Below are 13,669 nucleotides of genomic sequence, written 5' to 3'. Positions count from 1 at the left end.
AGTTAGAACCAAGTGCTAGCTACAATGCACATACATTTTGCCCTAAGCACACTCTTATTCACAGAGTTTCGCAAAAACATAAAGAAAAGTGTAAACTCCTATACCCAAGTATAGCATTTTAGCTCCAATATGGTGACCGGAATCAACGCCCAATCAAAAACGAGATACCCGGTTGTCAGCACTGTTCTAAATTGAGTCATTGTACGTTACTTTGCCTAATATCATTTGAAGTATTTTATATTTACTTATATCAATATTATTGACACGTTCCTATTTTCCAATTTTATGTGAAAAATGTCATACGTACCGCTTTATACGAATAGTAGACGACTGTGCGCTCTTGGAAAGCGTTGGTTTTGCGATAATACAAGCGCATCACCAAAGAGACGTTGGGACCGTATCGGAAATGCAGCCGGACAACAGATTAGATAAGAATAGGAGTTCGCAGTTGGTGGAAACGCGAGGCGGATGGTATCGAAGGCTTGCGGTTTGAGACGGACTGCTCAGTCTCAGGATACAAGCTTGGTCTTTTAAGTGCTCTAATAGTGATTGGTATTGTGATAGCGGAAACTAGCTTGAATGCAGTCGAGATAAATAGAAAATTCATTGCCTGATCATTTCCATACAACAAAAGGAATATTCAAGAAATCTTCAACAGTTTCCCCAGGAGATCCAATGTTTCGTTTCTATATTGTTCAACTTTAGGCCGCCAGTACCGCCCCATATACCACGAATTGTCCACTGTACGTACATTTTTGTTCCATTTTAGGTACGTACGTACGTTCATGAGACAAATATGTGCCCTAGTCCATTTATTGTGAAGTAAAAGACCAATTTGAAGGCAAGTAGAATGAGGTACTTTGTATTTTGTCCATTAATTATGAATTTGATGGATTTGATATTGTTGAAGTTTATTATGTTGGAGATATATGGATGTGTGTGGCAACCGGTGACTATTTCACCGCAATAATTAGAATTTGAAACTCTATTAATTTCTCTCTTTATTTAATTTTACATGTAATGGAGAAATTTATAGCCGTTATAAACCGCCCGCTACGATCGCATAGCATAGGCAAAGTTAAGCAAAATAAGGCGTTTATTTTTAACACAACAGCGTGTACGCATCCAACTCGTTTTATTGTATTGTTCTACTTTAAACACCCGTAAACTTTACAGCATTTCGTCTAATGTATACATTTTCAATTGTTCAATGGAAAGTTGACTGAATCGCACGGATACTTCCTAAATAACACAAGTCCATACATTGCAAATACATAGTACAGCCCTGGATTTACGGACGTACAGTTTACGTACACTTAGGGTTTATGTACATTCATTTCATGTACATGGTACGTTATTTTTGCACCACTTTGTACGTGCTATATACGGGAGCAAGAGTAAGTATATTATACATACATAACACTACGTCTAATGTACGTACGGCAGAGAACATACCTAGCATGTACAAAGTATTGCAAAAATAACGTACCATGTACGTGAAATATACGTACATGAACCGTAAGTGTACCTGAAATGTACGACCATAAATTCTGCGCTGTACATACTATGTATTTGCAATGTACGTACTTCTGTTATTTGAGATAGGGCAACCATCGATTTTAGAAAACGCTACAATTAGGCTCAAGTAGCTAATGATCCAAAATTTCGGAATATCATTAAGGAAGTAGAGGGAAAATTAATAGTAGGTACGTGATATTCGCCGCCACCCTCGATGCAAAAATTCACACGCTGAATTTTTTTGACATATTCTGAATGAGCGTAGTTTTTTGGTATCTCATGGCAAAAAGACGTTATTTGCGTAATGAACTTTGCAAGATACTTACAGCTAAAGGTTCAGATACCTAGTTCAAAAAAGAAACCTTTTGAATAATTTTTTGAAATGATATTGCTAAGGTCAGTAGGTTATTTATAATGGCGAGTTTGGTACATTTCGTCGAAAATGTGCGCGCCAACCGCACTTCCGGTATATTTGGGGAAAAAGAGAAATCGTACACCATTTTCCAATATAATTATGAGTGTAGTACATTTTATAGAAAATGATGTGTAACAAATTTATTCTGACCTAGAAGCAACAGTTTTCGTGATATTCGGTGAAAAAGAAAAGAAAAAATTGTGACCATTTATTCAAGACCCGAATCTGAACTTGTCTGGATCTGATATACTGGGCTCGAATGGAAACATGAAAGCTATTTGTTAAAACGGAAGAACACAGTTCCTATCCACTTTGAAAAGACGATTAAATCGTTTTCATTTATCGGGGGAAAATTAAAAAGGAAAATCATTAATTGAAGTACGGGCGAGATGTGCAATTTAGTAAGATTGGTTTCTTAAATGGCACGTTCAGCAAAAGTAGGCTAACAAAAGGTAGGGGTATTGCAAACGTGCAAGAGTGCTTTTAAAATTTCTAAGTGCCAAGCTGATTAAATTTTAACGATGGTTGCTACGGGCAGCATGTTACAAACATTTTCATATACGGCTAGCACCTACCTACTTTTAGAGAAATGCAGGTCCCCTATACGTCGGTCGTGACCAACATTATCAATTCACAAAGTAAATTTGCGTTCTTTATCTCTATTAAAATCTTATTTACTGTGTAATCGAATTTGCGCACTAATATGTAAATTTTGGGAACTTAGGTACGGATTACTAAACAAACAGTAAGCTCCCTAGGGGCGTTAAACGTTTCAAGCTAAATCGAATATTCATCCACACATGTTTCCGTAAATGTACGATTTAATGTTTATTTTCCTAGCTATAATGTGCCAATATTCTTCCTTTTAGGTCGTACGCTGCCGACGACAATATAAAAACCCATCATCCAGTTCGCGTACCTTCATTGTTTTCGGGAGGAAAATCGATTTTCACACGGAAGCGCGCTTTGATATGTGACAGTTTCGGTGAAAAAGCGCCAAATAGCTTTGTAAAGATCTCCTGACACGTGCTATTTTTGTAAGCGTGTGAGATCAACATGTGGTTTCTGAGAGAATGTCACTCGTTACAATGTAAAAGTTTGACACTCTCCATAATCTATTTTCGTAATACATAACTCGCGCTATTTTCAATCGTAAAAAAAGAGATCTCGAAAACCAATAGCTTCGAAGTGTATGATAAGGGATAATCTCCCGAAATCTCGAAAAGCACGAAAACATGGCGACAAAAATAGCTCGATGAAAATCTGAGAGTTTTCATACAAAAGAATTAGGACGAACGATGGGATTTCTATTGAAAGCTTGTGCGAAAAATCTCGAGAAAAATTTAATGAAATATGGCATTGTTCAATTGACCTCTTGCACTTGCAACTCGACAACTCCGATATTGAATCGGATAGATAGAAGTGCCATTGTCGTATCAATTTATTATCACATCCACTTGCTGAAAAGAAATACGGTGAAATGTTAATTCTAATAATAACCGGTCATTTGGCGATAAATCGCGATATCGAGAGGTCAGCCTTTGTTATAATTCCTGGAATTGAATTAAAATCATAAATGGACGTATCTGTTTAAACGACGATCGATAGTAACAATTGTGCCAATTGTTCCTGGTTAATTACATTACAAATTAGCGAAGTTGAAGGTGATGCCTACCTTTCAAAGATTTGCTGCTGATTGACAGAAATGGCGACACTGACTAGGGCGTATTTAAATGACAAATTGGTTTCCGGCGCGACCACAAATCATTAAATTCGTCAATTGCAGGAAAACGAAGCCTAAGAACTAAGTTTAGCCGACTCGCCGATACTCGGTCTTTGTAAAGAGATGACGGGCATAACGTAGTGGGATGCTTCACGACACCGAGGGGGAATTTCTACACAATTCCACCCAATTTCATTGAACTTTTCTTGATTTTTCAGAATTTTTCTATTCATGAATTTTTGTAAATACCAACATTTGGACGAGTTTTTACACCACCCGCGCGTAAGTAAGAGAGGTATTGCATTGGGGTAAAAAAATGACCCCCCCACTTTTTTAAATACATGTCTTGAAGCACCAGGAATCCGATTCAAACAAAATCTTGGTGATGACGGTCTGTCTGTCGATCCGTCCTGTACACCCTTTACCAGCTAAACGGCTAAACCGATTGGAACCAAATTTGGTACACAATATTTTCCTTACACACGAAAGGGTAGATTCACGCATGCGTAGGTAGCCAAAGCAATTTTTGTAATTTCACACGATTGCAAAAGTTGACGTAACTTCGTCGGGAGGCGAAAATGTTAAACATTATCTGCGCGCAATAGGAAGTTTTACTAAAACTTCCGATGTCGTAATTCACGATTGATTTCTTCCTTTTCAACTTCTTTCTTAAAATCCAAAACTTTGAATTACTCGTTTCCGATTCACTCGTACATTCTATATTAGCATAGAACTTCTGCCTCGCATATGGAAATAACCCCACAAAACTTATGCGCGCCTCAATGCTGTCGCGGCTTCATGCGTAATTACCCACGGTTTTCTTTCGAATGGCTAATCGTCTCTGTCTTTATTTTATTTATTCCGAGACGTATGACTTTTCTCCACCAATAAAATAGATTTCTTTTAGTCAATGATATCCCCAGAAACTCTAGTTTTATTTTTTGCAAGTGCGCAACATTTTTAATTGAGTATTACTCTAATTTTTGTTCGAGGATCACCGTACTTTTTCAAATGGATAGACCAGGTCTAGTGTATTTCTCGAGGTGGTTTTGGAATCGCGTTAAGCACTTGGATTTTTTAATAGGTAAGTGGTCGCCATTTCATTTGCTTAATCACCTTTGCGATCTCGTGCATTCTTTTTGAGATTACGCCATTTGCAGTTGGAATAAATTTAATTGCCAACGGTTGCCGTTTTGTAGTCTCATTGATATATGGAAATATTGATTATTTGGTGTCAAATGAAGCGCACCTAATTAGCATGAGTTTTAAGACTGGTTGCAGATTTTTACAAGTGGAAATCGAGTAATGAATTAAACAAGTCTTTTTCCCAACGATCTCGGTGCAAGTATAACGATGTTTTGATCAAAATACGTGTTCTCAGCAAAAGAAATTAACATCTTTGAATCAAGAACACGCGGTTATCAAATCAGTATGTACTCTTTCGGCATCCAGATAATGCGTTTAATGTGCGTGAAAGCTTTTACAACTTCAGATTCACGTGTAACGAAATATTTTGGGTACCTTTTGCTCTAAAAGAAATATGTTGAGTTTTATTGTATTGAGCATACAGTTTTTCCTGTTCCCGATTCACTCACTTATAACTTTTGTACCTGTTGGTCCAGCTTCCTGAATAGCGTGCTACCTTAATGTACAAAGGACCCGTACCCCAAATTTCAAGACGATCGGCCACTTTTAAAAAGAGTTATAGCGTGCACGGACGGACAACAAAACTATAAAGGATCTGAGGATCCTTCATAAGAGTCCTTATATTCCCAGCCTACCAGAGTGTACCTATTCGCCGTCGTAACTTAAGTATTTAATTACATCCAATTAGACGATACGAGACCAACACCACCACTCTTCACCGTATGCCCGAAACCCAAGGATGAAATAAATAAAAAGAAGTGGATAGTTTATTCATCCGCCACCACAACCGGCATGTGACAAACCCCAACATATCCATCGACGATGTTTCCGCAATCGGTATCAGAACTCAAAACGGGCGGCGGATGCATCCTATGCTTGCCTACATGGTATTTCGTAAATAATTAAAATATTTCAAATTATTGCATGTTTTGAGCTCTGGGTAGTCGGGATGAGCTTCCCAAAGGCAAGACCGAAAGTACTAGCTTACATGTTTAAAATCATAGAGTAGGGATATAAAATACAGTTGTGTATTACTAAAGAATGTTTGAGTTTGTACAGATGTGTCGAGTCAAGAAATAAGTATTGCAAAATACGTGAATTAACATCTTTGAATCAAGGCGGTTATCAAAAATGTACAGTGCGCGTGAAAGCTCGATTGTCGCCTTTTGCTCTAAAAGAAATATGTTGAGTTTTATTGTATTGAGCATACAGTTTTTCCTGTTCCCGATTCACTCACTTATAACTTTTGTACCTGTTGGTCCAGCTTCCTGAATAGCGTGCTACCTTAATGTACAAAGGACCCGTACCCCAAATTTCAAGACGATCGGCCACTTTTAAAAAGAGTTATAGCGTGCACGGACGGACAACAAAACTATAAAGGATCTGAGGATCCTTCATAAGAGTCCTTATATTCCCAGCCTACCAGAGTGTACCTATTCGCCGTCGTAACTTAAGTATTTAATTACATCCAATTAGACGATACGAGACCAACACCACCACTCTTCACCGTATGCCCGAAACCCAAGGATGAAATAAATAAAAAGAAGTGGATAGTTTATTCATCCGCCACCACAACCGGCATGTGACAAACCCCAACATATCCATCGACGATGTTTCCGCAATCGGTATCAGAACTCAAAACGGGCGGCGGATGCATCCTATGCTTGCCTACATGGTATTTCGTAAATAATTAAAATATTTCAAATTATTGCATGTTTTGAGCTCTGGGTAGTCGGGATGAGCTTCCCAAAGGCAAGACCGAAAGTACTAGCTTACATGTTTAAAATCATAGAGTAGGGATATAAAATACAGTTGTGTATTACTAAAGAATGTTTGAGTTTGTACAGTGTGTTCAGAAATAAGTTTACAAATAAATAACGGGCGATCAAAAAAGAGTGGCTGTCGAGTCGCCTTTGGAAGTTCAAGTTAATTACGATTTCCCATGTAAACAAAAGTTCCAAAGGTGACTCGACAGCAACTCATTTTTGATCGCACAGTATCATGTCCATTATTTTAATATCATTATTGCCACTTTTATTGTAAACTAGAACCATTTTATTTGAATACTTACACAATTTTTAAATTCAAATTTCATTTTCGGGCTTTTTATTAATTCCTCTGTCCACACGTTTGCCCACACATATATGCAGGATAGAAAAAACCAAGGTATCTTTATATACAGGGACTCCAAAAAGATGTCCAATGTGTGTGCAGACAGGTGGAATTAGATATAGAAAATGTATTGTAAATTAATCGGTGGATACAAACCAGAAAAAAGATTACAAAGTCCGCGCATGCGCAGATTTGATTTTTACTATATATATATGCGCTAAGTTTGTTTTTTTAGAACCAATCATCGTTAAAAAATCCAAAAAATATCTTTATAAGAAAGTTGGCATTGCGCACATCTGATTTTACCATTTGCGATATGTCTGCCTTTACTCGAAACATCTATAGCCAAAATTTTAAATAAATACTTTTATAAATAAGTTTACATTGCGCAGCCTGCGCATGCGCGCATCTGCAGATAAAATTTCAAAAAATCTCTGTATGTAAGAAAATTTACTGTGTCTGTGCATGTTCATATTTAATTTTTACTATATGCCTTTAGAAGCATCTGTGATTAAAATTTAAAAAATTAAAACAAGGTCTTCGCCTTAAGGCGAGTAACTTTTAGCGCATTTTCCATGAATTGATCAGTTCTTCTCGACAGGTCATGTAACGGACTATTTATGTGAACAAAGGAAAATAGTAATGGCATAAATATTCTTATAAATAGAAAACAATCTGTGCATGCACACACCTGAGGTTTAAAACAGGCGATATCTACCTTTACTAGAAGAATCTGGCTAAAATTTAAAAAAAATAAGAACATTGACATTGCGCAGTTTGCGCATACGCACGTGATTTTTACAATATGCAATATGTATGTCTTTACTAGAAGCATCTGTGGTTAAAATTTAAAAAAAAAACGTATGCATTGTTGCAAATATACAGTGAATTTTTTTTTAATGCGAACATAGGAGGTTTGCATGCAATGTAATTTCCCTATTTTCGATTTAAAAAAAAAACACATCAATCTATTGAGTAGTTCAAATGAGTAGTAGATACAATTGACAGCTGTCACATTTTTAAAAATACCGCCGTCCAATTTAATTACGAAATCGGTTAAGTTATTGCTTAGAATGACACTTCGAACATTTATTGTAGTTGTTTTCGTTATTTATTTTCTTATTTTCTTCATTTGTCTATTGAATAGATCAAATTAGTAGAATACCAGGTGCACATGACCTACAAATAATTGAAGGTTGGTTCACAATGAGTTGTGATATCAGCGCGTACCCTGCAAGGTCAAGTTATTGTAAGTTTAAGAAAAATTTATCCTAAAGTTGCTATGGCCTCACATGGTTTCTTTAAAAAAATCTTACGGAGGGCTCTTCATTATCAAGACTATAAAGCTGCTGTTCATAGTCACAGAAGTTGCGCGTTTTGCTGGTGGGAATGTGAACCGCGGACACCTCATAGATTGATATGTTTTTTAAAAAATCGAACATAGGGAAATTACATTGCATGCAAACTCCTATGTTCGCATTTAAAAAAAACTCACTGTATATGCTTATGTGTGTAAAATGTTTTAGCATTAAGCTTGTTTCACACTAAAGTGACTAAGGTGACGCTCACCTCAAGGTACGCACAAAATTGATACAATGACATCAAATAGGAATGTTCACACTACAGCTAGCACCAAGCTTTATTGGTCTAATTTTAATATTTGGTTTGTTTATTTTATTTATTTTTAATTGAGATTTTAACATGCTGCTCCACCAGTCCAACCCACTGTATGTTACCCAAGAATCTATTGCATTGCACTTATTTGATACATCCATTGAATAAGCAAATAGGCCTAAAAACATCGTTTTCCTTCGAATCGATATTAACATTTACTAGTGCTATACTGTTATGTGACAATAATAGCTAAAACATTTCGATTGTTAAAGAAAATTTGAATTCGATGAAGTCAACGATAAGCTAAACGAATAACAATAAATATTTATTTGACAAGCTTTCTTGTTGTACATTGTTGTCTCATTACGCATTCACGTCTTCATTTTATTATTCACGTAGAGCATGGCGTAAAGTGGGCATTATTAATGAGGGCAAAATTATAAACACATTAGGGAATAGGCGTAGTCTATACATTTAAAATGAACGTTAGGAAGAATTTAATATAACATCGTTTTCAAGTTTGTGTTTGTTCATAGCATGAAACATTTAGAGACGCCGCGCGGTAGTCGCTCGCTTTCTTCCGAAAAACTTTTGTGAGCAGGGAAAAAAAGTAATTAGGAAACAAGTTCCTTTGAAAAAAACGAACGCGCGTATATCATGATTAGTTGCTTATGTCGTGCGCGAGGTATTTAAAACAAAACGCCGCTGAATAAAGACGACGTTCTTTATTAATCTCTATTTAGGACAAGAAAACGCATAGGCGGGCTACAAACCCTCCTTTTGAGCACATTCCCCACAAGCAAACTTGCATTGCTTTAGCCCTGCATTTAGTGCACAATAGACGAACTCATGTATTATTTAACGAGCCCCCATTGTGCAAGTTTGTGCGGAAGTTTTGGATTCATTAAAACTGCATGCATTTCAGGGTTTATTTACCTCGCCCATAAATACACCAGCGCGCAGAGATTTCTATTTCGCAAAAACTACAATTCGTAGCGTAAATGTCGAATATAATGATTTTAGTCTAGTTCATTTATGAGATACCCTCCAACATTAAGTTAGCGTCTCTTTTTAATTAGGCACTCGAGATAAATCGTATTTCCGGATGCAGCGATGTTTTATATGCGCTTTGAGTATTTTCAGGATATAAGTTATGCATGTGTGTCACTAGCAGACTTTCTATGAGTCAATTTGTCATGCGATCGTGCACGGAATTGTCATTAAAAACCCTTGGAATTTTAAAAGAATTTTTCCGACTGTCGTATAATTGGTATGACAAGGAATTCAAATAACCAATTTAATGTACGATCGAAACACACAACAAAAAAAGTATTTGTAACAGGAGCTTTCCTTTAAAAAAAAATTTGCGCATGCGCTCTCGCTAGCAGCCATTTTCCAGCAGCTAACCTAAAATTCATTTTAGATCCCTCCCTTGTTTTTCACAAAAGGATTTCGTATCCGTAACCAAAGGGCCATCTTCTTTTGTGGTAAAAGTTCGTTCAAAACGAGAAAATGGTTACCGCAATGAATATTCTAATAAATGTTAGAATGTGAAACTTTTTTTCATTTGTGAACACTTTGGTGGTAGATTTTGACACCTGTCAGACGGGCAGGAAGTGACTGACCATTTTTATTGTGAATACTAGGGGTGCATGCGAATTGATCTGTAGATGTTAGAATGTGAAATCTTTTTTCTTAAGTGTTCTATATGTATTTTTTATACTTTTGGGGGTAGATTTCACCTTGTCAGACGGGCAAGAAGTGATTGAACATTTTTATTGTGAATACTAGGGGTGCATGCGAATTGATCTGTAGATGTTAGAATGTGAAATCTTTTTTCTAAGTGTTCTATATGTATTTTTTATACTTTTGGGGGTAGATTTCACCTTGTCAGACGGACAAGAAGTGATTGAACATTTTTATTGTGAATACTAGGGGTGCATGCGAATTGATCTGTAGATGTTAGAATGTGAAATCTTTTTTCTAAGTGTTCTATATGTATTTTTTATACTTTTGGGGGTAGATTTCACCTTGTCAGACGGACAAGAAGTGATTGAACATTTTTATTGTGAATAGACTATTGGTGGTGGGTACATGCGAATTGATCTGTAGATGTTAGAATGTGAAATCTTTTTTCTGTCTATATGTATTTTTTATACTTTTGGGGGTAGATTTTACCCTGTCAGACGGACAGGAAGTGATTGACCATTTTTATTGTGAATACTAGGGGCGCATGCGAATTGATCTGTAGATGTTAGAATGTGAAATCTTTTTTCTAAGTGTTCTATATGCATTTTTAATACTTTTAGGGATAGATTTCACCCTGCCAGACGGGCAGGAAGTGATTGACCATTTTTATTGTGGGTACTAGGGTACATGCGTATTGATCTGTAGATGTTAGAATGTGAAATCTTTTTTCTAAGTGTTCTATATGCATTTTTTATACTTTTAGGGATAGATTTCACCCTGTCAGACGGGCAGGAAGTGATTGACCATTTTTATTGTGGATACTAGGGGTACATGCGAATTGATCTGTAGATGTTAGAATGTGAAATCTTTTTTCTAAGTGTTCTATATAGATTTTTTATACTTTTGGGGGTAGATTTCACCCTGTCAAATGGGCACTAAGTGATTGACCATTTTTTGCTGATACTATGGGTGCATGCGAATTGAATGTGAAACCTTTTTTTTTGCTTCGGCGAAACTCAATGTTTGTAACGATTGTAACGAAGCATCCGTTTTCGTACAAGGAATTCGATCAGATTTAATGAACTCACCGTACATTAATGGAAGCTACCAGCATTATTGAACACCCGGTACTTCGACGAGTTGGAAATAGAAGGTGAAAGTAATTGCTTTAATTTGTAGCTTCGTTTTAGCGGCCAATAGGGAAATCAAGATAAGCCGTTTGTAGCCGTTCCCGTACAGATATTTCAATTATCTTTGCAGCGTCCAAACTCTCTTCGATTGGAAGAGGAGAGAAAATTAATATTGCATGATTTCAGCTGCATTAATTAATGATTGCTTAATGTTAATTTAAAACTAGAGTAGAAACCGAAAAAGTCGCTCGCTTACACATAGATAAATCTGATAAAGGAACCTGTCGCTTGACACAAAAAATTCCGATTAACAGTCCGGCCATTTGAGTGAGATAATCAGATGTTTGCAGCAAACCTCATCTGATTAGATTGTGTGTACTGTCAAATGCGGCGCGCTTAATTGGAGTGAGTTTTGCATTTTTCTGATCCTGACCGACACTTACAAATCCTTTTTTTAATTTTTAAGTTTTTTTAAGTTCTTGAAGTTATTCGAATGGGGTGAATTTTAGGGGGTCAAATCTTCCTACAGTTCTGCCATTATTCACGGAAATTGTAGACTTGAATACTTCGATTAAAATTTGTCGGACTTTTAGAGCTAATTTTTCTTAATTTGTTTATACGCATCGTCATTGTTCTTCTTTTTTTATACGTTCTTAATTTTTGTGATCTTTTTTTAAATCTTCTATGTTTTGTTTTCAAATTCTTGGAATTGGAGACTATTGAGATTCACAGCCGACTTGGATAAATATAAATATTGCAATTTAAATTTGCGAATGTGTGTATTTTCCCAATATCTCTGCTTAGGAAAGAGACATCAAAGTGCGGCTTCCACCCATATTTTCACTTTTTCAACTTCTTTGATAATATCATATAATAATTATATTGCTCTATTTAAAATTTTCAAGAAAACCTGCAAAATTTATTACTGTCAAACCGCGCCCTCTACCACTCATCACATTTACTAAAAAGACTATCCATGTAAATCTTATTATACAAGAAGAGTCCTTTCCAATAAGACCAATTATGTGAAAATCGGTTAAACTCCTTAAAGAGATGTTCTCCTTCACGGCATCGTTCCTCATTTCTGTTTAATCAACCGGAAATTGCAGAATTTTGAAAACAAATGTAAATACGTGGATTGAACGCATCAATTCGGTCAAATTAAAGATCCTCAAATTTTATATATCTCTCCTGCACTTCAAACTGCACAAATTTCCAGGTCAGTGACAGATGTGACTGAATCAAATATTTGTACGTGTAGGTATAACACATTTACATTTTACCTCGGCAATGTCTTACCTCCATTGCGTGCTCATACAAACATCTCGGATAGATGTTTGCATAATTAAATTTGTCGGCATTATTACGCCTTGGACTTGAGTTATACAAATGTCGACGTTTGTTTTGGGAGAATACGCGAGAAATTTAGCATCGCGAACGTACGCTTGAGAGGGCTCTTGGAACATCGTCATCAATTACACTTTCGCTTTTCAGTTGTTGAAAGTAACGAATGGAGGATAAGTGCAGCCTTTGGCCGTCATATTCGTGTAAATATAATTTTAATGTTGGATGAGGAAGTCAGTGTTCTCTATCATGTTCCCCTCAAACATTGCTCAATAAAGCTTCTCTGAAGTTTTCATCTTGAGTTTCTTCAGGTTACCATAAGATCGTGTAAATTTTGGACGAAAAGTCAACGTTTCGCCCACTTTCGTAAGGTGATTCTGAAGGACAAGAAACACAAATAAAATAAAATATAAAACTCTTATCAATGAGCCCACACGTTGGAACACTAAAAGGGAGAAGGATAATCCTGGCTATTTAAACGTATTCCATTAGCCAAAGGGTTAATATATTTCCAGAGTGGAGAAAGTATCTCGTCATCGTTGAAATTGTTTGGAAGTAATGAAAAATCCGCGAGGGCATTGAGATCTTCACCCAAACAATTTCAACCGTGACGAGGGATGGCCACTTTCCCCGCTTTGGAAATCTGTTATCTGAAACTTACCGCCGCGCCCGTAAGCTGCGTTACTTTATCTTCTCCGAGCTATATCAGTGTTCGAAGTGAACTGACACATAACCCAGGTATTTTGACACGTTGATTAGCTCTGTAATACGAAAACGATATTCGAATCTCATAGTACTACAAGGTAATTTTTTCATTTAGCATTAATTAATTGAATTGAATTCATAATAATTTGCACGTAGGTCAAAACTGGCGTGTGGTCTAAGTGCTACGAAATAAATGCATTAATACAGCTACTGGGGACGTCGTTTTGGAACATGACAAGAAGTTAACTCAGCAATTGTGCGTTGCGCATTATT

The 13,669-nt window shown here is 36.4% G+C and overlaps 1 protein-coding gene across 6 annotated transcripts in view; it reads right to left on the bottom strand.

Moving 5' to 3' along the window:
* The window catches only part of LOC116177400, a 271,284-nt gene that overhangs the window by 234,974 nt on the left and 22,641 nt on the right, over nt 1-13,669 (bottom strand). Inside the window, exon 2 of one of the 6 annotated variants that reach the window (XM_031496371.1) lies at nt 13,353-13,452. The exons of 4 other annotated variants lie outside the window; for them this stretch is intronic. The gene's annotated coding sequence lies outside the window, so the exon portion shown is untranslated. Of the gene's footprint in view, nt 1-3,608; nt 3,730-13,352; nt 13,453-13,669 lie in introns of those variants that run through there. One more of the 6 variants, XM_031496370.1, reaches the window with a different exon arrangement.

Source organism: Photinus pyralis, unplaced genomic scaffold (assembly GCF_008802855.1).
Source record: "Photinus pyralis isolate 1611_PpyrPB1 unplaced genomic scaffold, Ppyr1.3 Ppyr1.4_LG7, whole genome shotgun sequence".
NCBI lineage: Eukaryota > Metazoa > Arthropoda > Insecta > Coleoptera > Lampyridae > Photinus > Photinus pyralis.
This window is presented reverse-complemented; position numbering and strand designations above follow the sequence as displayed.